Source organism: Palaemon carinicauda, unplaced genomic scaffold (genome assembly GCF_036898095.1).
Source record: "Palaemon carinicauda isolate YSFRI2023 unplaced genomic scaffold, ASM3689809v2 scaffold46, whole genome shotgun sequence".
NCBI lineage: Eukaryota > Metazoa > Arthropoda > Malacostraca > Decapoda > Palaemonidae > Palaemon > Palaemon carinicauda.
Window position 1 is genome coordinate 254,891 of NW_027171717.1, and position 23,166 is coordinate 278,056.

The following is a 23,166-nucleotide window of genomic DNA, read 5'->3' on the forward strand; positions in this document are numbered from 1 at the left end:
GATCACCTGCTACTCTGCCCAGTAAGAAGTCTGAAACATTATCTGAAGAGAACAGCTGCAGTCCGTCTCCGCGTGCAAGCCCTGTTTGTGAGCACGGGTAGGACGAAGAGGAGGGTCACCAAGAACACCATCTCAGCCTGGATTCGACGGACCATCCATCATGCCTTGGATCCAGACAATCCTCCGTCACGTCGCCCTAGGGCACATGATGTCAGGGGCATTGCCACGTCCCTGGCCTTTAAGAGAAACTTCTCTGTGACGCAGGCTCTACAAGCTGGAGTCTGGAAGCGTCAGACGACCTTCACAGCCCACTACCTGCAGGACGTGACCCACAGGAGCCTCGATACTTTTTCGATCGTCCCTGTGGTGGCTGCATAACAGTTGGTCTAACCTCAGGCTCCCTAATGGACAGGTAGCAGAAGGTTGAGGGCACTGTTACCCGGTTTTAATCTGCGTGAATGAAAGAGTAAGTCCCCCCCCTAATTCTTTCTTCAGCCTCAAACCTCTGCAGGTAAACAATGTTTCCTTGTGTTCCTAGTATTAAGTACAATACTGTCCCGGCCCCCATACCCTGACGAGGTGGTATGGGGACGTCCTAGCCTAGAATTCCATATAAAGGACTTCAGGTCAACTTCCTAGGACGAGTCACACTTCATCTCTCCACACACAACTTATGTAGGCGGCTCGTTTCTTGCGTAGCCATAAACTTGTGAGGTGCAGGGACTATTTCTCGAAGTGCTGCGCACTCGGATTCTGAGTCCCCGGGTAAGCCAAAGCCAGTAAGGCTGGGGACTTTCCACCCTGCCTAAGGGTAAGTCACCCTATGTAAATAACGTGGTTTGTATTTCGGTTACGGAACAAATGACAAATTCGAATATAATTTGTATTTTTCCTAACTATACAAACCTTAGCTATTTACACATATTTGCCCGCCAGCCCTGTCCCCCGAGACAAGTCCTACCTCTAAGTGAAGTGAGGCAGCTCACCGGTGTGTGGAGGGGGGAGGGGTAGCTAGCTACCCCTCCTCTACCGCCGTGCTAACTACCGCGGGGGTAGTTTAACCCTCGTTAAAATGTAATGGCTCGTCACTTCAGCTACGCCAAAAGTAAACCCCTATGTAAATAGCTAAGGTTTGTATGGTTAGGAAAAATACAAATTATCTTTGAATTTGTCATATTTCTCCTTCAGGGGTTTCCTTGAAGAGAGAAAATCCCAAGGACTCTTCTTCTGTAGCCCAAACCTCCTCCGAAGCTCCCACTCAATCCGTCTCTTCCGAGAGGCCGTCGAGTGGTAGCGTAGGCCGTACTTGTGTTCGCCAACCTCGGGGTTCGGGAGAGGGCATTGCCTCCCATAGCGAGGCAGCTCCTCCTCCTCCCTCGGGTGAGGTTATTTCTGGTAATGTGTCTAATGATGATTTATTGCAGCTTTGGGCTTCCTTGGGGCTTCAGGGTTTGCCCTCCAATGAAGCCAGCGATCTCCTGTTGCAGAGTCTACGCACCAGCGCTCTCCTGCTCACCATTGTTCACCTGCGCGCCAGCGCTCACCTGCGCGCCAGAGATCTCCTGTATGCCAGCGATCTTCTCCTCGCCAGCGCACAACTGCGTGGCCACGATCTCTTGAGCGCCCACAATCTCCAGTTTACCAGCGCTCTTCACCTGTGCGCCAGCGCTCACCTGCGCGCCAACGTTCGCCTGCACATCCACAATCTCCGGATCTGGGCGCAGGAGGGAAGACTGCTTTTTCCTTCTAGACAGCGATCTCCTACGCGCCTTCAGACCTCGCCTACTCGTCAGCCCTCGCCTGCGCGCAACCATCGCGCGCACATGTTCCAGCCCCTGCTGTGTGCTCTTCTAGAGGTCATCAGGATCCTGCGCACTCACGCGCCCGCGAGCAGTCACCTTCGCGCGCACTAGCGCTTGCTGTCCCTACTGCGCACCCTCTGCCTTCGCCAGAACGCCTACCTGCGCACCACCGATCACCTGCTCGTCCGCGCGCACCATCACCTGCGCACCATCGCTCGCCAGCAAGCCCACGCTCCCACTCGCCTGCTCGCCATAGATTGCCTGTGCGCCCACTCGCCCCCTCGCCTGTGCGCAGGTGCTCACCTGCGCGCCCTGCGTGCCATCGCTCGCCTACGCGCCATCGCTCGCCTGCGCGCCATCGCTCGCCTGCACGCCATCGCTCGCCTGCGCGCCATCGCTCGACTGTGCGCCATAGCTCTCCTGTGTGCCATCGCTCTCCTGTTCATCAGTGCTCGCCCACGCGCGGCCTCGCCCGTGCGCCCGTGCGCGCCCTCGCCCGTGCGCTCACGCACGCCCTCGCCCGTGCGCCCACGCGCGCCCTCGCCCGTGTGCCCACGCGCGCCCTCGCCGTGTACCCACGCGCCCCCTCGCCCGTGCGCCCACGGACGCCCTCGCCCGTGCGCCCACGGACGCCCTCGTCCGTGCGCCCATGCGCTACCTTGGCCGCACGCCCACTCGCCCACGCGTGCCGACTCTCCCACGCGCGCCATCACCTTCATCTCCGCGCGCACGAGCGCAAACTTTCGCCAGCACACCAACCAGGTAAAATTCCATAGCGCGAGAGCCAGCGCGATTCCCATCGGGATTTACAAAGCGAGCCCCCACGCGAGGCTTCAGGAACAAGAGCATCCAGTTCGTCTTCTTCACGTCCCTCCCCCGGGCAAGCACAGATCAGTGCACTCGCAGGAGGAGGGGAAGCCTTCAGATAGGTCTGGGAACCAACCTTCTTCTTCCCTTTCTTTTCAGGCAGGCCCAGTTGTAGTGTCTACTCCGAAGGATCGCCCGATCCCCTTCCCTCCAGAGGGAGTCTGTGACACAGTAGCTGTCAGTAAGCAGCCATGGTTTGGGTCCCTTATCAGAGTTGTCATGCAGGCTGTCAAACCTGCCTTCTCTGAGATGGGCTTCAAATCAATGGCAGCTCCGACCCCACTTAAGAGGAAGAGAGGAGTATAAGTCGTGGTAACTTCTCCCAGGGCCAAGCTGGCTCCTAGGAAATCCTTGTGGAAGGCTTCCTTCCCCCCTCAGACTTTCTCTCCCTCTCCTGTGGACGAGGATTTTCCATCCTAAGGGCAGTCTACCAAGGGGAGACGTTCTCTCATCGCACCAATGGGAGAAACCCCAACTCGAGCAGGAGAATCGTCTCGGGTTGGGTTGGAGAAGAGCCCTTAGACTTCGTTATTCGAGTCCTGTATCCCTCCTAGGAGGGAACCTAAGGACTCTAAACCATCCCCAAGTCTTTCTCTAGGATTCGACTAGAGCCTAAGAGAGCCGCAGAGAACGTCTACGTGTCCCCCCAAGTAGAGCGTTTGGGGACGGGAGACTTTGCTGCCAGTTCTCCAGGAGGAGAGCCACAGGAGTCAGAGCATACCTTCTGGCAGGTTCTGACCCTGATGAGGCATCTCAACGGGTTCCTGGACCCAGAGATTCCTCCTCGAGAGGGCAAGGACACGGTCCTAAACCGAGTCTTTGGCACCCAGAAGCCTGCTAAAGCCAGTGCAGCTTTGCCCTAATCACAAGGGGTGAAGAGTGCCAGGGATAAGGTTGAGAGCCAGCTCTCCGAGCTCGCCTCCTCTAGCCATTCCACTGCTGGCAACAAGCTCCTCCCTCCTCCTCGTATCCACCAGAGGAGGTACTTCGAGATCATGGAGGAGTCTTGTTTGGCTCTTCCCTTACACCACTCTGTGGAAGAGCTGACCAAGGGAGTCCCTCTCGAGAGGCTCTCTAGCCGGCAAGTGACTTTCTCGGCGACAGAGATCCTAAGTCAGGAGAAGGTTGCGAAGTGTGCAATGCAGGCTACTTCTTGGCTGCATGTCTGGCTGGGGTCTCTTGGCATCCTTTTGCGATCCGAGGACCTGTCTATGGAGAGCACCAGGAAAGCCCTAGAGACCTTCCTCCTTTCGAGAACCCACACCATGGAGTTTCTGGCACACCAAGTCTCGAACTTGTGGGCCAATTCCATCTTAAAACGACATGATGCGGTAGCTGAAAGGTTCCACACAAGGTCCCAGCTGTCAAAATCAGCAGGCTCAGACATTCTTCCCTCTTGGGAAAAATCTGTTTGAGCCTAAAGATGTGGAACAGGCAGCTGAGAGGTGGAGGAAATCCAACCAGGACTCTCTCCTCCAAGGGGCTCTCACATCAAAGCCCCATAAACCTCCAGCACCTCAACAACCTCGCCCGTCCAAGACGACGAAACTGGTAGTGGCAGCAAAGACGACGGTGTCCAAACAGCAGCCCTTTCCTGTCAAAGACAAAAAAGGCAAAAAGTCCTCCAGGGGAGGGAAAAATCCTAGAGGGAGTGGCCGAGGCAGCAAACGCTAGGATTGGCAATCCCCCTGCATGTCCTCCAGTGGGGGGATGGCTACAAAGTTGCGCAATCAGGTGGCTGCAACTCGGGGCCGATTCCTGAACGATTTCCGTAATCAGTCAAAGATATCGCGTCCCGTTCACAACATCTCTACCTCCCCTGACAGCGGATCCAGTGTCGTTGAGCTCCTTTGCCATGGGATCGGAAAAGGGGGAAGCCCTACGGGCAGAAGTCGAGACCATGTTAAAGAAGGGCGCTCTCCAGGAGGTCGTCGACTGTTTCCCAGGCTTCTTCAGTCGACTCTTTCTTGTAAAGAAGGCGTCTGGAGGCTGGAGACCAGTCATCGACCTCTCAGCTCTGAACAGGTTTGTCAAACAAACTCCGTTCAGCATGGAGACGGCAGACATGGTCAGACTTGTAGTGAAACCAAAAGACTTCATGTGTACGCTGGACCTGAAGGACGCGTACTTCCAGATCCCACTCCATCCGTCATCAAGGAAGTACTTAAGATTCAGCCTAAACAACAAGATCTACCAGTTCAAGGTCCCGTATTTCGGTCTCTCCAGAGAACCTCAGGTATTTACCAAAGTGTTCACCCTGATATCTTTGTGGGCACACAGGATTGGCATCCATCTCCTCCGTTATGTGGACGACTGGCTGGTCCTGGCAGACTCGGAGTCGATCCTTCTTCGACACCGAGACAAGCTTCTAGGAATTTGCCAAGATCTAGGGATCATGGTAAATCTTGAGAAGTCTTCTCTGCTTCCAACTCAATGACTGGTATATCTAGGCATGATATTGGACACCAATCTCCACAAAGCCTTCCCATCAGACGACAGGATAGCAAGGCTGAGGTGGGTCGCAGACCCTTTACTCAGACGGGAAGAACTCCCAGCCCAATCATGGTTACGTCTCCTCGGTCACCTTTCTTCCCTGGCCCATCTAGTTCCAAACGGTCGCCTTAGAATCAGATCCCTGCAATGGCGACTCAAGTCCCGGTGGAATCAAGAACATGATTTCCCGGACGTCTTGGTCCCTATGGGTCCTGCGGAACAGACGGACCTTCAGTTGTGGGTGACAGATGAGAACCTACGAAAGAGAGTGGATCTTCTCGCCCTCCCCCCGGATTTGATGCTGTTTTTGGACGGCTCAAAGAAAGGGTGGGGGGCCCATGTTCTGAACCACAGGACCTCAGGCCTATGGTCAGAATAAAAAAGTTGCCTCCACATAAATCTGCTAGAAATGAAGGCCTTATTCCTGGCACTTCAACAGTTCCAACAGTACCTGGCGGGTCACTCCGTGGTGGTGATGAGTTACAACACCACGGTAGTGGCTGACATCAACAAGCAGGGTGGTACTTTTTCACAACAGCTATCCCATCTTGCAAAAGAGACACTGAGATGGACCAAAGTCCAATCGATTCCACTATCAGCTCGCTTCATTCCAGGCAAGAAGAATATGCTCGCCGACAGTCTGAGCAGGGCATCCCAGATAGTGAGTACCGAGTGGTCTTTGGATCGTCTGGTAGCCAACAAAGTCCTGACTTTGTGGGGTTCCCCGACGGTGGATCTGTTCATGACAGCTTTGAATTTCAAGCTTCCGCTATAGTGCTCCCCAGTCCCGGACACCAATTCACTCTGGCAAGATGCCTTCCAACAACGGTGGGACAACATCGACGTATATGCCTTTCCCCCGTTCTGTCTGATGAGGAGGGTGCTCAACAAGACCAGAATAACGGTCTACCTTTCTATGACCTTAGTATCTCCACTATGGCATCACGCAGAATGGTTTCCGGACCTTCTGCAGCTCCTGACGGAACTCCCGAGAGAACTTCCTTCATGACAAGAGCTACTCAAACAAACACATGCCAACTTCTTTCACAAAGCCGTAGCTTCGCTGCGGCTTCACACCTGGAGACTATCCAGCATCTCCTCACAGAGAGAGGCTTTTTGCAACAAGTTGCAGAAAGGATGTCTGAACACCTGCGAAAGTCATCCGCAGGGGTCTACCAGGCAAAGTAAAGAGTTTTTTGTGTTTGGTGTCGTAGAAGGGGTATCCCTCCACTCGATGCCACTATTCCAGCAATAGCACAGTTTCTCGTGTATTGGGGGAGGAAATGCGCCTTTCAATCTCGGCAGTGGAAGGCTATCGCTCAGCCTTAAGTTATGAACTTACCTGCCCTCAGTCGGAAGTGAGACCTCCTCCATGGAACGTGGTTAGAGTTCTCAGGTCTCTTAAGAGACCTCCCTTCGAACCATTACGCCAGGCTTCTGATCACCACCTGACTTGGAAGACGGTGTTCCTACTTGCTTTGGCCTCAGCCAAGCGAGTCGGCGAACTTCATGGTCTCTCGTATGACATCGCTCATTCAAGGGGATGGGGGGAGGTAACGTTCAGATTCATCCCTGAGTTTGCAGGGCATCCAAGAGAGTGAGTACCAAGTGGTGTTTGGATCGTCTAGTAGCCAACAAAGTCCTGACTTTGTGGGGTTCCCCGACGGTGGATCTGTTCGTGAAAGCTTTTAATTTCAAACTTCTGCTTTAGTGCTCCCCAGTCCTTGACCCGAAGGCATTCTGGCAAGATGCCTTCCAACAACGGTGGGACAACATCTCCGTATACGCCTTTCCCCTGTTCTGTCTGATGAGGAGGGTGCTCAACAAGACCAGAATATCGGTCTACCTTTCTATGACCTTAGTATCTCCACTATGGCATCAAGCAGACTGGTTTCCGGACCTTCTGCAGCTCCTGACGGAACTCCCGAGAGAACTTCCTTCACGACAGGAGCTACTCAAACAACCACACGCCAACATCTTTCACAAAGCCGTAGCTTCGGTGCGGCTTCACGCCTGGAGACTATTCAGCATCTCCTCACAGAGAGAGGCTTTTCGCAACAAGTTGCAGAAAGGATGTCTGGACACCTGCGAAAGTCATCCGCAGGGGTCTACCAAGCAAAGTGGAGAGTTTTCTGTGGTTGGTGTTGTAGAAGGGGCATCCCTCCACTCGATGCCACTATTCCAGCAATAGCACAGTTTCTTGTGTATTTGGGGGAGGAAATGCTCCTTTCAGTTTCGGCAGTGAAAGGCTATTGCTCAGCCTTAAGTCTTGCCTTCCGGCTCAAAGGAATGGACATTTCTTCTTCGCTGGAACTTTCTCTAGTCATACGAAGTTATGAACTTACCTGCCCTCAGTCGGAAGTGAGACTTCCTCCATGGAACGTGGTTAGAGTCCGTAGTTCTCTTAAGAGACCTCCCTTCGAACCATTACGCCAGGCTTCTGATCACCACCTGACTTGGAAGACGGTGTTCCTACTTGCTTTGGCCTCGGCCAAGCGAGTCGGCGAACTTCATGGTCTCTCGTATGACATCACCCATTCAAGGGGATGGGGGGAGGTAACGTTCAGATTCGTCCCTGAGTTTGCAGGGCATCCCAGATAGTGAGTACCGAGTGGTCTTTGGATCGTCTAGTAGCCAACAAAGTCCTGACTTTGTGGGGTTCCCGCCGGTGGATCTGTTCGTGACAGCTTTGAATTTCAAGCTTCTGCTGTAGTGCTCCCCAGTCCCAGACCCGAAGGCACTCTGGCAAGATGCCTTCCAACAACAGTGGGACAACATCTACGTATACTCCTTTCCCCCGTTCTGTCTGATGAGGAGGGTGCTCAACAAGACCAGAATATCGGTCAACCTTTCTATGACCTTAGTAGCTCCACTATGGCATCACGCAGAGTGGTTTCCGGACCTTCTGCAGCTCCTGACGGAACTCCCGAGAGAACTTCCTTCATGACAAGAGCTACTCAAACATACACATGCCAACATCTTTCACAAAGCCGTAGCTTCGCCGCGGCTTCACGCCTGGAGACTATCCAGCATCTCCTCACAGAGAGAGGCTTTTTGCAACAAGTTGCAGAAAGGATGCCTGGACACCTGCGAAAGTCATCCGCAGGGGTCTACCAGGCAAAGTGGAGAGTTTTCTGTGGTTGGTGTCGTAGAAGGGGTATCCCTCCACTTGATGCCACTATTCCAGCAATAGCGCAGTTTCTCGTGTATTTGGGGGAGGAAATGCGCCTTTCAGTCTCGGCCGTGAAAGGCTATCGCTCAGCCTTAAGTCTTGCCTTCCGGCTCAAAGGAATGGACATTTCTTCTTCGCTGGAACTTTCTCTACTCATACGAAGTTATGAACTTACTTGCCCTCAGTCGGAAGTGAGACTTCCTCCATGGAACATAGTTAGAGTTCTCAGGTCTCTTAAGAGACCTCCCTTCGAACCATTAGGCCAGGCTTGTGATCACCACCTGACTTGGAAGACGGTGTTCCTACTTGCTTTGGCCTCGGCAGAGCGAGTTGGCGAACTTCATGGTCTCTTGTATGATATCACCCATTCAAGGGGATGGGGGGAGGTAACGTTCAGATTCGTCCTTGAGTTTGCAGGGCATCCCAGATAGTGAGTATCGAGTGGTCTTTGACCCGAAGGCACTCTGACAAGATGCCTTCCAACAACGGTGGGACAACATCGACGTATACGCCTTTCCCCTGTTCTGTCTGATGAGGAGGGTGCTCAACAAGACCAGAATATCGGTCAACCTTTCTATGACCTTAGTATCTCCACTATGGCATCACGCTTTTTGGTTCTGGACCTTCTGCAGCTCCTGACAGAACTCCCGAGAGAACTTCCTTCACGACAAGAGCTACTCAAACAACCAAACGCCAACATCTTTCACAAAGCCGTAGCTTCGGTGCGGCTTCACGCCTGAAGACTATCCAGCATCTCCTCACAGAGAGAGGCTTTTTGCAACAAGTTGCAGAAAGGATGTCTGGACACCTACGAAAGCCATCCGCAGGGGTCTACCAGGCAAAGTAGAGAGTTTTCTGTGGTTGGTGTCGTAGAAGGGGTATCCCTCCACACGATGCCACTATTCCAGCAATAGCGCAGTTTCTCTTGTATTTGGGGGAGGAAAAGGGCCTCTCAGTCTCGGCAGTGAAAGGCTATCGCTCAGCCTTCTAGCTCAAAGGAATGGACATTTCTTCTTCGCTGGAACTTTCTCTACTCATACGAAGTTATGAACTTACTTGCCCTCAGTCGGAAGTGAGACCTCCTCCATGGAACGTGGTTAGAGTTCTCAGGTCTCTTAAGAGACCTCCTTTCGAACCATTACGCCAGGCTTCTTATCACCACCTGACTTGGAAGACGTTTTTCCTACTTGCTTTGGCCTCGGCCAAGCGAGTCGGCGAACTTCATGGTTTCTTGTATGACATTGCCCATTCAAAGGGATGGGGGGGAGGTAACGTTCAGATTCGTCCCTGAGTTTGTTGCTAAGACTCAAAATCCAGGAGTGCCGGACCCTCGGTTCAACTCTTTCTGGATTTCGAGTCTTCGTTCTGTAACAGATGACCCAGACCATCTCCTACTGTGCCCATTGAGGAGTGTTAGGCTCTATCTTAAGAGAACAGCTGCAATTCATCCGCGGGTGCAGGCATTGTTTGTTAGCACTGGAAGGACGAAGATGAGGGTCACTAAGAACACCATCATTCCCTGAATCCTGACCCTCCTCCGTCACGTCGCCCTAGAGCACACGATGTCAGGGGCATTCTACGTCCCTGGCCTTCAAGAAGAACTACTCAGTGATGCAGGTTTTACAAGCAGGGGTTTGGAAGCGTCAGACGACCTTCACAGCCCACTACCTGCAAGATGTGACCCATAGGAGGTTTGATACGTTCTCTATCGACCCTGTGGTGTCTGCACAACAGCTGGTTTAAACCTCAGCCCCCTTAACGGACAAGTAGCAGATGGTTGAGGGCATTGTTACCCGGTTTTAGTCTGCATAAATGAAAAGGTATGCCTGGCCCTTATTCTTTACTTCATTCTCCCCTCTCTTGGGGAAAGCAGCATCCTAGGTTCTCTGCACAGCTGACCTCTAACCACTGCAGGTAAACCATGTTTCCTTGTATTCCTAACATTAAGTTAATATTGTCACGTCCCCATACCATTACGAAGTGTTATTGGGAACGTCCTATCCTGGAATTCCATCTAAAGGACTTCAGGTCAACTTCCTAGGACGAGTCACACTTCATTCCTTCACACACAAGCTTACTTAGGCCGCGGTCCTTGCAAAGCAAGGCACTTGCGAGGTGCAGGGACTCCTTATCTTTGAGTACTAACGCACTCAGATACGGAGTCCCTTGGCAAAAAGCCAAAAGCCAGTAATGGCTGGGACTTACCACCGTACCTAAGGGTTGAGTCACCCGTATTAAATAGCGTGGTTTGTATTTCAGTTACGGAACAAATGACAAATTCGTAGATAATTTGTATTTCTCCTAACTATACAAACCTTAGCTGTTTAATCAAACTTGCCCGCCAGCCCTGTCCCCCGGGAAGTCCTACCTCTAAGCAAAGTGAAGTATTCACAGGTGTGTGAGGTGGGGAGGGGTAGCAAGCTACCCCTCCCTACCCCCTCGCTAACTAGCAAGGGGGTAGTAATCCCTCGTTAAAATTCTAATGGCTCGTCATTTCAGCTACGCCGAAAGTAATACCCATATAAAATAGCTAAGGTTTGTATAGCTAGGAAAAATACAAATTATCTATGAATTTGACTTTTTTTCTATCTTTCCTTGCCATTAGCCCTTCCTATTCAGTAAATATTTGTAGGTTCTTCAGCTTTGCCTTAATCAGAACACATGATATTATAGGTAGTAGGTTTTAAAGGTACCTGCCACCAATTATATAAACGGTTATGATCTTCCCATATCAATTCAGAATATTTTCTTTCATACTTAGGTATACACAAAGTTTTTTAAGGCTTTTCTAGGCTTCATTACTATTTTTGCATTCAGGACATTTTCAGACCACTCTAGCTGACAGCTGAATGAGCCAGTTTGGTTTCAAAAGATTTTTTTTTCTCTTTACTTTTTTCGTGAGGGGTTGATAGGGCCTGGTTTAAAGTATCTCCATAGAGTAAATTATGATATCCATTGTATCTGTTCTTTGGGCATTTCTTGCCCTAAAGGGTTGTTCTGTAGTAATCGTTGTTCTGTAGTAATCCTTGTTTGTGTTTTTTTTTTCAGATAATCGTACCCTAAAGAAATATTTTCTGTCACTTCAGTTATAAAGATCTTTTTCAGTGTTCGGTGATTTTGGGGGGAACTTTCTATTTGAAAATACCTTGCAGAGTTTCTATTGTTTATTGAATTTTCTCTGGGCAAAGATTGAGTGTATTTAATTAGATAATGCCTTGATTTACCAAGCTTTCGAAATTATACTCCTTATTTGAGATTTACTTTCGAAACACTCTTGGGTTTATGGAGTTATTTGAGGAACACCTTAGCAATGAATTGTGAAGAAATTCAGGATTTATTTTTATTTTCTAGGTTATTTGGAATACTCATCAATCTATGTAGTCATCATAGAATCATATATCTTTGGAGTTTTCCGAGGAGTTTCCTGATTCAATAAGCTATCATGGTTACTTATTTGATATCCCAGTTTTGAATATTCCCTCGTTTTCATAATCTTTTTGTTGCACACACTGATTTACTCAGGCCACACTTTGTCTATAGAGTTATTTGGGCCTTCTTCCTTTGTTCAATTAGTTATTTATGACATATCTTTGTCTTGGAAGTTTTTCTGGATACTTGCGTCTTTAGTCTATCTATTTACCAAAGAACTTCCCCCAAATTTGTGGGCCCTTCCTCTTTCCGCTCCTCCCAGCCTGACGAGGGATTCAGCCGAGTTTGGCAGGTACTGCTTTAGTGTCATTTAAAATACTTCTAGGGGATGCCCTATGCACTTATTGGATGATGAAAGGATCTATAAGTTATTTGGACCATTATATTGCCTATGTAACAATTTAGAGCAATCCTGTGTGTATGGAGTTCTCCGCAACACCCCTTGGTCTAAGGAGCTATGGATAGCTTATTTCAGGTCACTCGTTTTCTTGTATCTATCTAAGTAATTTCTTGTTTCTTTTTTTCGGTGATTTGTTCCGAAAAGTTTCAGCTTTTCTGTCAATTTTTAGACTCCAGAGATAAAACACATTGCTCTGAGATTTATTATCTAATTGGAAAATCTTTGAAATTCGTTCATTTAAATTAAGATTTATACATTATCCCACTTTTCTAATAATTTATCCTATCTTTTATTTTGGGGGTATATTTTAAAGAGAAGTTCTTCATTAATAGAATTCAAGGTATGTTGCTTATATGTAGCACCTGAAGTTTTTCTTTCTGAGTTATTTATCAAACGACCATAAAATCTGACGAGAGATTAGCTTCACCCTCTTTGGTTTCTTAAATAAGAAAATATTGAAATCATAATTTCATAAATATCTTATATAATGCTATGGGAAAGCCGTTCACAATAATTGGCTTTTGATTTCCTTCTATCGAAAATAACGTATTCTATGTTTACAATTCGATTTTCTAATAATGAAAACAAATAAGAATAATTCTTTTGATTCACATGTTAAAGATAAAGAATAGTAAGGTATCTTTTATTTCTTGTGTTTTTGTGTAAATAATTCTAAAATATCGGTCAGATTTCGTCCCATTACCCAACTTTGACCTGTTGTATTGCTTTGCAACAGCTGGCATCTCTCTCTCTCTCTCTCTCTCTCTCTCTCTCTCTCTCTCTCTCTCTCTCTCTCTCTCTCTCTCTCTCTCTCTCTCTCTCTCACACACAACGTTCCTTCTGTGAGAAATAGAGAAAATTTAAATTAGTGGAACTCAATTGAGAGGCCAGCTAATGAACAGATTAGATTGTAAAGAAAGTAATGCAATATAATTGAATGAAGGTCCATTGAACTAGATTAATGAAACATTGATTGCATAGACTAAAGATCAAAGGATTTAAGTTATTGAAAAGCTAGATAGGAAATCATAAATATTATCTCCGTAGGGGGTGTAATAACATCAGTTAAGGCATCGCTTGATGGTCTTTGCAGCTTTCCTTCTAATCATATCTGCAAATGTGCGTTCCTTGTGACCCTATCTGCAATTGCATGTTCCTCCTGACCCTACTTGCACTTGCCCGTTCAGTTTGACCTCACCTGCACTTGCATGTTCCTTCTAACAATACATGCATGCATTTGAACGTAACTTTGAACATGACTGTAACTGAACCTTCAAATGCCTGCTGATTCTACCTGCACTGGCACATACCTACTGACCCTAGCTGCACTTACACATATCTACTGACACTAGCTGCACTTATACATTACTTCTGACCTATATATACACGTTCCTTGTGACACAACTTGCACATATACATTCCTTCTGACCCTACCTACACTTACACATTCCTTTTGACCCTACCTATACATACACGTTCCTTCTGACCCAACTTGCACATACACATTCCTTCTGACTCTACCTACACTTGCACGTTCCTCTTGACCCTAGCTGCCCTTGTACGTTTCTTCTGACCTTACCTGCACTTGGATATTCCTTCTGACCTTCCCTGCACTGGCTCGTTCCTTCTGACCTTACCTGCACTTGCACATTTTATCTGACCTTACCTGCACTTGCACATTCCTCCTGACCCTGCCTAGCCTTTCATGTTCCTCCTGAGACTACTTGCACTTGGACGTTTCATCTGACCCGACTTGCATTTGGATGTTCCTTCTGACCCTACTTGCACTAACACATTACATCCTACTCTACTTGTACTTGCACGTTCCTTGTTACCCTACCTACACTTGCACGTTCCATGTGACCCTACCTGCACTTGCATGTCGCTTCTGACCCTATCTGTACTTTTCACGTTCCTTGTGACCCTACCTACACTTCCCCATTCCTTCTATCCTACCCGAACTTGCACGTTCCTTCTGACCCTACCTGCAATTATACCCTCCATGTAACTCTTCTTGCACTTGGACGTCCCTTGTAACCCTGCCTGCACTTGGACGTTCCTTGTGACCCTACCTGCACTTGCACGTTCATTTTTACCTTACCTGTACTTGCACGTTCCTTGTGACCCAACCTTCCCTTGCACGTTCCTTTGGACCTTACCTGCACTTCAATGTTCTTTCTAACCCTACCTACTCTTCCACATTCCTTCTGACCCTACCTGCACTTCCATATTCCTTGTGACCCTACCTGCATTTCCATATTCTTTGTGACTCTACCTGCACTTCCATATTCCTTGTGACCCTACCTGCACTTCCATATTCCTTGTGACCCTACCTGCACTTCCATATTCCTTGTGACCCTACCTGCACTTCCATATTCCTTGTGACCCTACTTGCACTTCCATATTCCTTGTGACCCTACCTGCCTTTGCACGTTCCTTCTAACCCTACCTACACTTGTTTTATATCCTTTAACTTTTAGCTCCATTCCTATTTTCTGTTCAATCTCTTAACGGTTTCTATAGTGTAACTACTATACATGGGTATCCCTCAGTTGCAGTTGGGCACGGAATGGCCCTACAGGCCAAAGTGCTGAATTTTGTAGCCAAAATTCCTCAGTATTACCCAATCCTAAATGTATTATGAACTAGAGATGATTGGCAGTGTGGAACACTATTGGTGATTAAAGGAACAGGCTACAGTATATAGGTTAATGGGAGCATGAAATATATGTACGTATAAGAGATATAAAGAATGAAGTAGAGTCTAGTTAGCTCATTAGATATTTGTGAATGGAAATTTTAAAGGTTATGAGCTCAGAGTGATGTTATGGATTTAAACGGAACAAATATTTGTGATAGTGGTCTTGATGTTTTGGTGAATAGAAATAGCAGTAACCTATGACAGGTATTAAGGTCACCTGCTAAACTTTTGATCGTTTATTTATGAATCTATTATTGTATAGCTATTGCACTAAATAAAAGAATATAAAAGGTTTGACCGTTGACTGATATTAGAAAGTGTCTCTCGCTATTTAGTAGTTTTAGATGGTAACCTCAGCAACCAGCAGATTGCTGGAAAAGCTTCTACAGTAATTTCATATTAAGATGAAAATTTTAATCTCTTAAGCCAATAAAAATTAGTGTAGCGAGATTCTGTTTAGCTAATGGGAGGGAAAAGAATTTTAAATCATATGGTTGTGAAGATGACTGTATATTTGTGATTAGGTATAAAATAGATGGGATTTAAAATAGATGCATTTAAATCTGGACTCCAGTCTAAGGAAGTTCCTTTAATTTCCAGGTAGTATAAATAATCTAGATATAGTCTCTCTCTCTCTCTCTCTCTCTCTCTCTCTCTCTCTCTCTCTCTCTCTCTCTCTCTCTGCTACATAAATATACCTTGAAGAATAACATGCCAATTATTAAAAGTAAAGGGAGATTTTGTTTACAGATCCCAATAAGGTTTATTTACGAAGTTCCCTTTTATTTTAAGTTAATGTTAACCTCTAATTTCAACTTGATGTTCACATCTAATTTCAGATCTCCCACTCCCCATCCTTGATCCTTCATTATCCTAATTTGGAAATGCTTAAAAAAAACTACTCTCGCCTCATATGGCTGATGAGTCTCCGTCTGCTCCCTTCCTCTTTGAGCATCAGCTTTTGCCATTTTATTCCTCACCATAAAATGGGCTAAAAGGTCCATGAGATAGTTCCTGATCTTAACTAGAGTAACCACTTGTTCATTTAGACTGTTATTTTATTCCCCATGTACAAAACTTGTTCATTCTTTTACTGGTGTTTTGAGAGCTGTAGCTCAATGTGTTAGCTTGAATATATTGTACTTGTCAAATGCTAGCATCTTGTTTTGGTAAACGTGTTGGACTTTAGTCTGCTTATTAATCCAGCTGTACTGTCAGTGCAGGTTTTATCCTGACAGCTATAGTCATGAAAAATTATGTCTATGTTATGCCATTATTAACTTGCTCAAAAGCCTCAAATTCTTTAGTTTTTAATGATTTATCAAATTTAAGAATATGATATAAATGATCTTATTCAAATCAAGTATTTCAGAATGTATAAGAAATTTGCATTTTAAAAAGATATAATATCAAATATACAGGTTTTGTTCCATCATTTTAATTTCTAGCAAAGTTGTATGCACTTGTGTCAATAACATATATATCAAATTTGTTATGATCTGTGTAATGTAAGTAGTGGAAAGTCTATGTAATGTAAAAGGATTGTGATTCATTATGCTCCAGACATATTTATGCTTTTTGAAGTTAATGTGTTATTGATGGTAACTGTTATTTCCAAATTCTTCGTAAAGACTTCAAATTCAGGTATAATTGAAATGTTAAAGATTTATGATAAGTGTACTTAACGTAAGCGCATTAAGGAGATTAGTAAGTGGTCATTTTGAAGTCTTGCATTTCAGAACTTTCTATCATGGCAAGATACCTGGGCTCTCTGAAAAGGTGCACAGCTCGGTTCATAAATTCCATTTTGCTTCTTGTCTTGTGTCGTTTGTGCCCATGACATAAAGGAGGGATAAAACACACTAGAATTAATTTTAAAGAAACTGTGTAATAAGTCTTTGAGTATCTTGTCGTTGTCGTGAAAGCTGTCCAGATTTGTGAATGTATGTTTGTGTGCAAACTGATCTGGTGAGAAGAATATGTTCATAAATCGTTACTAATAATATCGTCAGGGTTGTTTGTTTTAAGTGGGATGTTTCCTGGAATTAAGGCAAAGATTACATTTATTTACTTACATTGATCAAGGTAATGAAAGTCCCAACCCCATAAAATGCATTGATTCCCTGGTAGTTTTTTTAGTTAATGCAATATTGTTATGCAGAAATAGTTCTGTCTTTAAGCAATATCCTTTCTTAGGGAAAATTTGAACATCGTAACACATGCGAAATCCTCAATAATTTGAATGCCCTACTCAAAAGTTTTTTAGTTCCCTAAATATAAATAATTCATAATCCGCTTTACTCCATTTTATAATGTCTTAACTATTTTAGCGTTAAACATTTTGAGAGCGTATTGAAAGATTCAGATTATTAAGTTGTACATTTAGATAGTGGCCAGGTTCACACCTGACTTTTTTATTTTGCCATTTTAACTTTTACTCCTTTGTTAGATTGCCTGGCACTTTGCCCAGCCTTCTTTACAATTCATTAGATAACTGGTATCAATCTACCGGATTTTAAACTAGGGTAAACCTTGCGATAAGAATTGTAATGATTAAAAAAGCTTCACATTCCAAACATGACTAGTTATCAAAGTAATAATAAATCTTAATCATTATACGTAATAATGAATTTACAAATTTTCATATTGGAAGAGGGTACTATATAAAATGATATCGACCAATATTGAATGTTGAGTCTTTCGAAGTACCCACTACTGATCTTCTAAGTAATTATTTATGTACCCACACCTTTAAATGATACCATTGGTTTAGTTATTTGCCCCGAGAGAGTCATCAGGATACAATTAAAAATATTACAGTACAATATTGAAGGTTATGCTTTTCGATTTCTCTAAAGTCGCACTGCTGACCTTTTAAGTAATTATTTCTTAGCCCACACCCTTACAGGATACCATTAGTTTAGTTCTTGCCCTTAACGGGTTATCAGAGCTCACTAGGGCTAGATGAGTTTGAGTATTAAATTGAGAATTATAAGATCAGATTATTAATCATTGTTGTAACTATAAAAGGAATGAAAACAAAATATAGGAAATTGGATATTGCATAATCTAGGTACCTTAGTATTACTTATTTTGTTCTACGACTTTGCGAAATAGGGTAACTCACACCTCACCATTCTCTCTCTCTCTCTCTCTCTCTCTCTCTCTCTCTCTCTCTCTCTCTCTCTCTCTCTCTCTCTCTCTCTCTCTCTCTCTCTCTCCGATTTCATATCGTTTCCTTTCTTGACAGGATTTAATGCAAGTCAATTCAATTCCTTGGGGGAACAATAAGTCATTCTCTCTCTCTCTCTCTCTCTCTCTCTCTCTCTCTCTCTCTCTCTCTCTCTGTCTCTCTCTCTCTCTCTCTCTCTCTCTCTCTCTCTCTGAAAAGTCAGAAGGGGTAGTGCCATCAGAGCACCTCTCATGATTCTCTGTAGACGTTACTTAACGATCCTTATAGCGTTCCTTCAGGACGTACTGTAGCTGTCCTATCTCCACAGCCTTCAACTTTACCTCCATTTCTCCTGTCTTCATTCTTCCATCTTTCCATCCAAGTTCTAATAACTTTGATTCAAAGTGTATCTCTATGATTTTCCCCCAGTTACAAATAGGTGCTGAATGGCCTTATAGACTCAAGCGTTGGGATATATTCCTAATTTCAATTCAATTCCCTTCTTAAAAAAAAAAAAAACACTTATCACAGGATTTCCAATCGAATGTATTTTTTTTTTTAATGGTGATATCAATCCTTATATTAAGCCCCTTTTTCTCTCTGATGAAAAATAAGAAAAATATTAAAGCCAAGTAATTTTCAATCTAGTAAATATCTATCCCTGATATCAGCGTCTAATTTATTTGTGATGATAATTTGCAAATATTGAATGCTGGGACTTTGTACTATGAGAAATTTTATGATATCCACTGCAGGGAATGAGGGAGTGTTGCGCTAGTATTGAGTGATTTGTGTGAGATTCTTATGGAGAGTTTGTGTTGATAATTTTCCTTTTTCCCTTCAATAGATCGTCGGCCAAAATAGACAAGTTTAGTCAGCTTTTTTGTCAGTGGTTTCTTAAAAAGTCAGACTACAGGAATTTTAATTACATTTATTCTATGTAGATAAGTACGATTTAGGATTACAAGTTTATCATAAAGATTTAGGGTGGGTTTTGCATTATAATTTACGTAGCGTAGCATATGTAGAAATTTTATTTAACTATGTGAAAAGTGAGAAATATCTTCATTCCATTTAGCAGGTACATCACCCGGTTAGTCAGCCTATTCTCAAGCATCAAACTCGAGTTTCTTCAAATAAGTATTTGCCAAGAGTGTAGAATCATCAGCTTCAATAAGCTGAGCATATAGAAAACGTTATTTCAAGTTCTTTTTTAAATAGTCCGATATTTAAAAAGGTATTAGAGTAAAAAATCACTTTTTTACATAAGATAATGTTACAGATTTTCTGAGTTAACTATGTATTTAACTTAGTTTATTTTTATATGAATTTATATAAGACGTCTTTTAAACCTTTATTTTCTCTATTTTAAAGTTTTGAATTCCAATTTATTTTGTGATTTGCAGAAAGATCTAAATAGAAAATTTAAGTCGTCATAAAGTCACTTAGAATTAAATTACAGATTATAATTCGTTTTTTTTTCTCTCTTTTTTTTCAAAGAGATTTGTGCCTGTAGCTCCGCTCTTCATGAATATTTATTTTCGTAACAATCATTAAACTCTATAGAATTTATAATTCCTGGTCCTGTTTTTTTTTCTATTACGAAAGCGAATCTAGATTTTTGTTTTAATTCTGAATCAAAATGCGTAATGAATTCATCATTATTCAGTGCCATTGTGTAACTTGAATAAAACATTATGCTGTGGCTAACAATCTTTGGTATTAAAAATCCAGTTCTATACGTTATATATTTAGAACATTCAGGAGCTTTCGCATTTTTTATAAAGTGCCTCTTCAGCTGAAGAGGCCCTTAGTAAAAACTGCAAAAGCTCCTCTATTTTTGAAATTTACAACGCATATAAATGTGGATTTTTAATCCCCCCCAAAATGCCATCATGTTGGTGAATTGCTAGTTAGTTTAAAAAATTAATTGTTTCATAATCTAAAGATATATTTGCCTTCATTGGTGATTTTTTACAACCGTCTTACATTCAAAAGTAATTGGAGGTCAGAGACGTTTGTGTTCCGAAAAATACTAAAATCATATTTGTTATCCGATGTCTTTTTTCCAGTTTTTCATTGGATAATATTCGAAAACGTAATGTCTGTCTACCTCTTTTGTCTGGTAACTTTAAAAAGGATTTAAAACTTAATTTCATGCTGAGTTAATCTAGAATCTTCAGGACAAAATATCCAGAAAGCATCTAATTATTTTAATTTCTCAAAACTGCTTATTCATTACAATTAGCACCGTAACTTGTAGTGATATATTAACTAAGGCGTTGGGCACTACTGGCCGTACTACCAGCTACAGAGGGTATACGGGCAAAATTTGTGTGAAATCGTGGGTGTGACGCAAGGGGCACGCAACAGTCTTTGTCCTCATAGACCGCCATATGAAAGCCGCAGAATCTTCACTCGCTGCACTAAAATGTTCTGTGGCAGTCAAGAAAATTTGTAGTCGCAGGCAGGATGCAAGTCTGACGCAAGTACGCCGTGCGTGTGACTTACATGTAACTTACGTGCCGTAGGATTTTCTGTGGCATGATCTCCACACATTGGTCGTGCGTGTAATTTGCGTGTAACTTGCGTCACAAGTACGAGCCACGCAGGTTTGTTGTACGGAATTAAAGGAAGTACGTGCAGATTCTGCGGCTGGTATACAGCGGGCTATGAAGTCAAAAAATGTTGCGTGCCCCTTGCGTCACACCCACAATTTCACACAAATTTTGCCCGTAGCTGGTAGTACGGCCAGTTGTGCCCAAGGCCTTACATTGCAGGAGTTCATGGCTATGACTGAAAAATTCCCAGACGCGTACGGCTAAAAAATTCGTACGGGGAGATGTGCCCAAGGCCTTACACAGGACCAGCGTCAAATACGTCATAAATAATAAAGACATCATCTTTGATAATTGGCTGATGAAACCTAAGTCAGGGAACATATGCTTGTGATAGTTTAGTAGGAGATTATGAGATGAGGAGCGAATTATGAATAATTATAAGATGATGATAGTATCTAATGGGCTTTTATGCTCAGGATTGCATACTGTAGTGAGGAACTATAATCTGAAGATAGTATAAGATGAGGATGGTATATAGTGGGGCTGATTTTATTTTATTCTATAGGTGTTTATGGCCTACTTATATTTATAGTAGTATTGCATATATGGGAGGATATTGATTATAATCTTAAGTTTGTTATAAAGGGTTATATGAACTTTGAATGAAAAGTTCATGTACCTCAAACATTAGGTAAAGTTCAATTATAATCATATGATTTATAACACTATCTCCTTAGGAAAAGAAAGTATTTTTATAATGTATTAGACTTACTTATATTAATAGGATATTGTGTATTTGGAAGGATATTGGTTATAATCCTAAGTTTGTTATAAAGGGTTATATGAACTTTGAATTAAAACTTAATCTATTTAAAAAAGTAGGTAAAATTCATTTCGAATAATGTGTTTTATAACAGTATCTCCTAGGGAAAAGAAAACATTTTTATATGGTTACTCTTTTCTAAATAATGTTATTTGCTTTATAAAGTCTTTCAAGTTTCTAGGGTTTGCATTTCGAGAACTTTATTACACAGCTAAGGTGATTTAGGTGTCCACGTGTAAGATTAATGCGTACTTCGGTCCGATCTGACTGTCTGCAGGGAGGAGTAGCAAGGATGGTCAGGGCAGTAGTCTTGCACGGCTCTTCTCTTTTACCTAACTCAATCATGTGCATTAAATGGGTCGAGACAGGGAGGCAACTTGGCATTTGTGAATCTTGTCTGCTTTTGACTGAGCTTCAGGTGTCTATAGTAATTGATCGTTCTGAAATTGCATAAAAGGCTTGAAAATTACTAATATTGATTTAAGGTTTTTATTTGGTTTTCCAATCTAGGAATATAAATTATTTGTTCTTGTTAAAGTCTATAACGTAACTCCATAATCCCTGGAATCTGCATCATAGAAATGTAAATAATGAGATAAGTCTTTTACCATTTAACTTCAGAAGAACTCCAAAATATTTCTGAACTCTTTAAATTGCAATCCTGATATAATTATTTGTAAAATTGTTAATAAAAGATTAGAAAAAAGAAGGAAAAGGAAAGCATTCAAGGGCCTAGTAACATTTCATTGTCAGAAAAAAACTTTGCATTAAGTTATGGTTACTAGGTGGGAAAGGGGATGGCCTTGGTGGGCTTTCCATTTCCTTATTTTAACTAATAATTTTATCTCGATTAGATAAATCACTACATGATCATGAAATGTGAAACCTCAAATGCTGAGCTTCAAACGCGCCAACACCTGTTCAAAAAAGAAACCGGAAACAGAGGAAAAGCAAAGAAAACGAGGTTTGTTATTCCGTGCTCCTTATACGATGAAGGGTGACTCACCTAAGAGTCTTTCTTGGTCGAATCATGAGCTTGATGCATAACAAACGTCAAGTTTTCTTTTGATTTCATGACGTTTAAAGCTTACAGAAAAATGAGGCTTCAGGAATTTGATACATATATGTCATTGACATGGGTAAGAGTGGCAATTGGAAGATTAGTAGAAAGGGCATTAATGTATTATGTGTTGATAACTAAAAGAATGTTTGGAAGATTGAAAGACCTGCACATGTTTAGGGGTATGGCTAACGGTATGTCTGATCATTTTTTGGTGGAAGGAAAATTAGTTGTAGCGAAAGAGTGGGGGAATAGAGTAGGTGGATGTAAAAGGGAGCTAGTGAGGGTTGAAGAGCTAATAAAACCGGGGGTAAAAAGTAAATATCGGGAAAGGTTGAAAATGGCATATGACGAGGTGAGAGTAAGAGAAACTGGTAATTTAGAGGAGGAGTGGAAGTTAGTAAAAGAAAATTTTGTTGGGATTGCGAGTGATGTATGTGGCAAGAAGGTTGTTGGAGACAGCATGAGGAAGGGCAGTGAATGGTGGAATGAAGGAGTGAAGGTAAAAGTGGAAGAGAAGAAGAGGGCTTTTGAAGAATGGCTGCAGAGTAATAGTATAGAGAAGTATGAAAAATATAGAGAGAAAAAGGTGGAAGTAAAGCGCAAGGTACGTGACGCAAAGAGGGCAGCTGACCTGAGGTGGGGTCAGGGACTGGGTCAGTCATATGAAGAGAATAAGAAGAAGT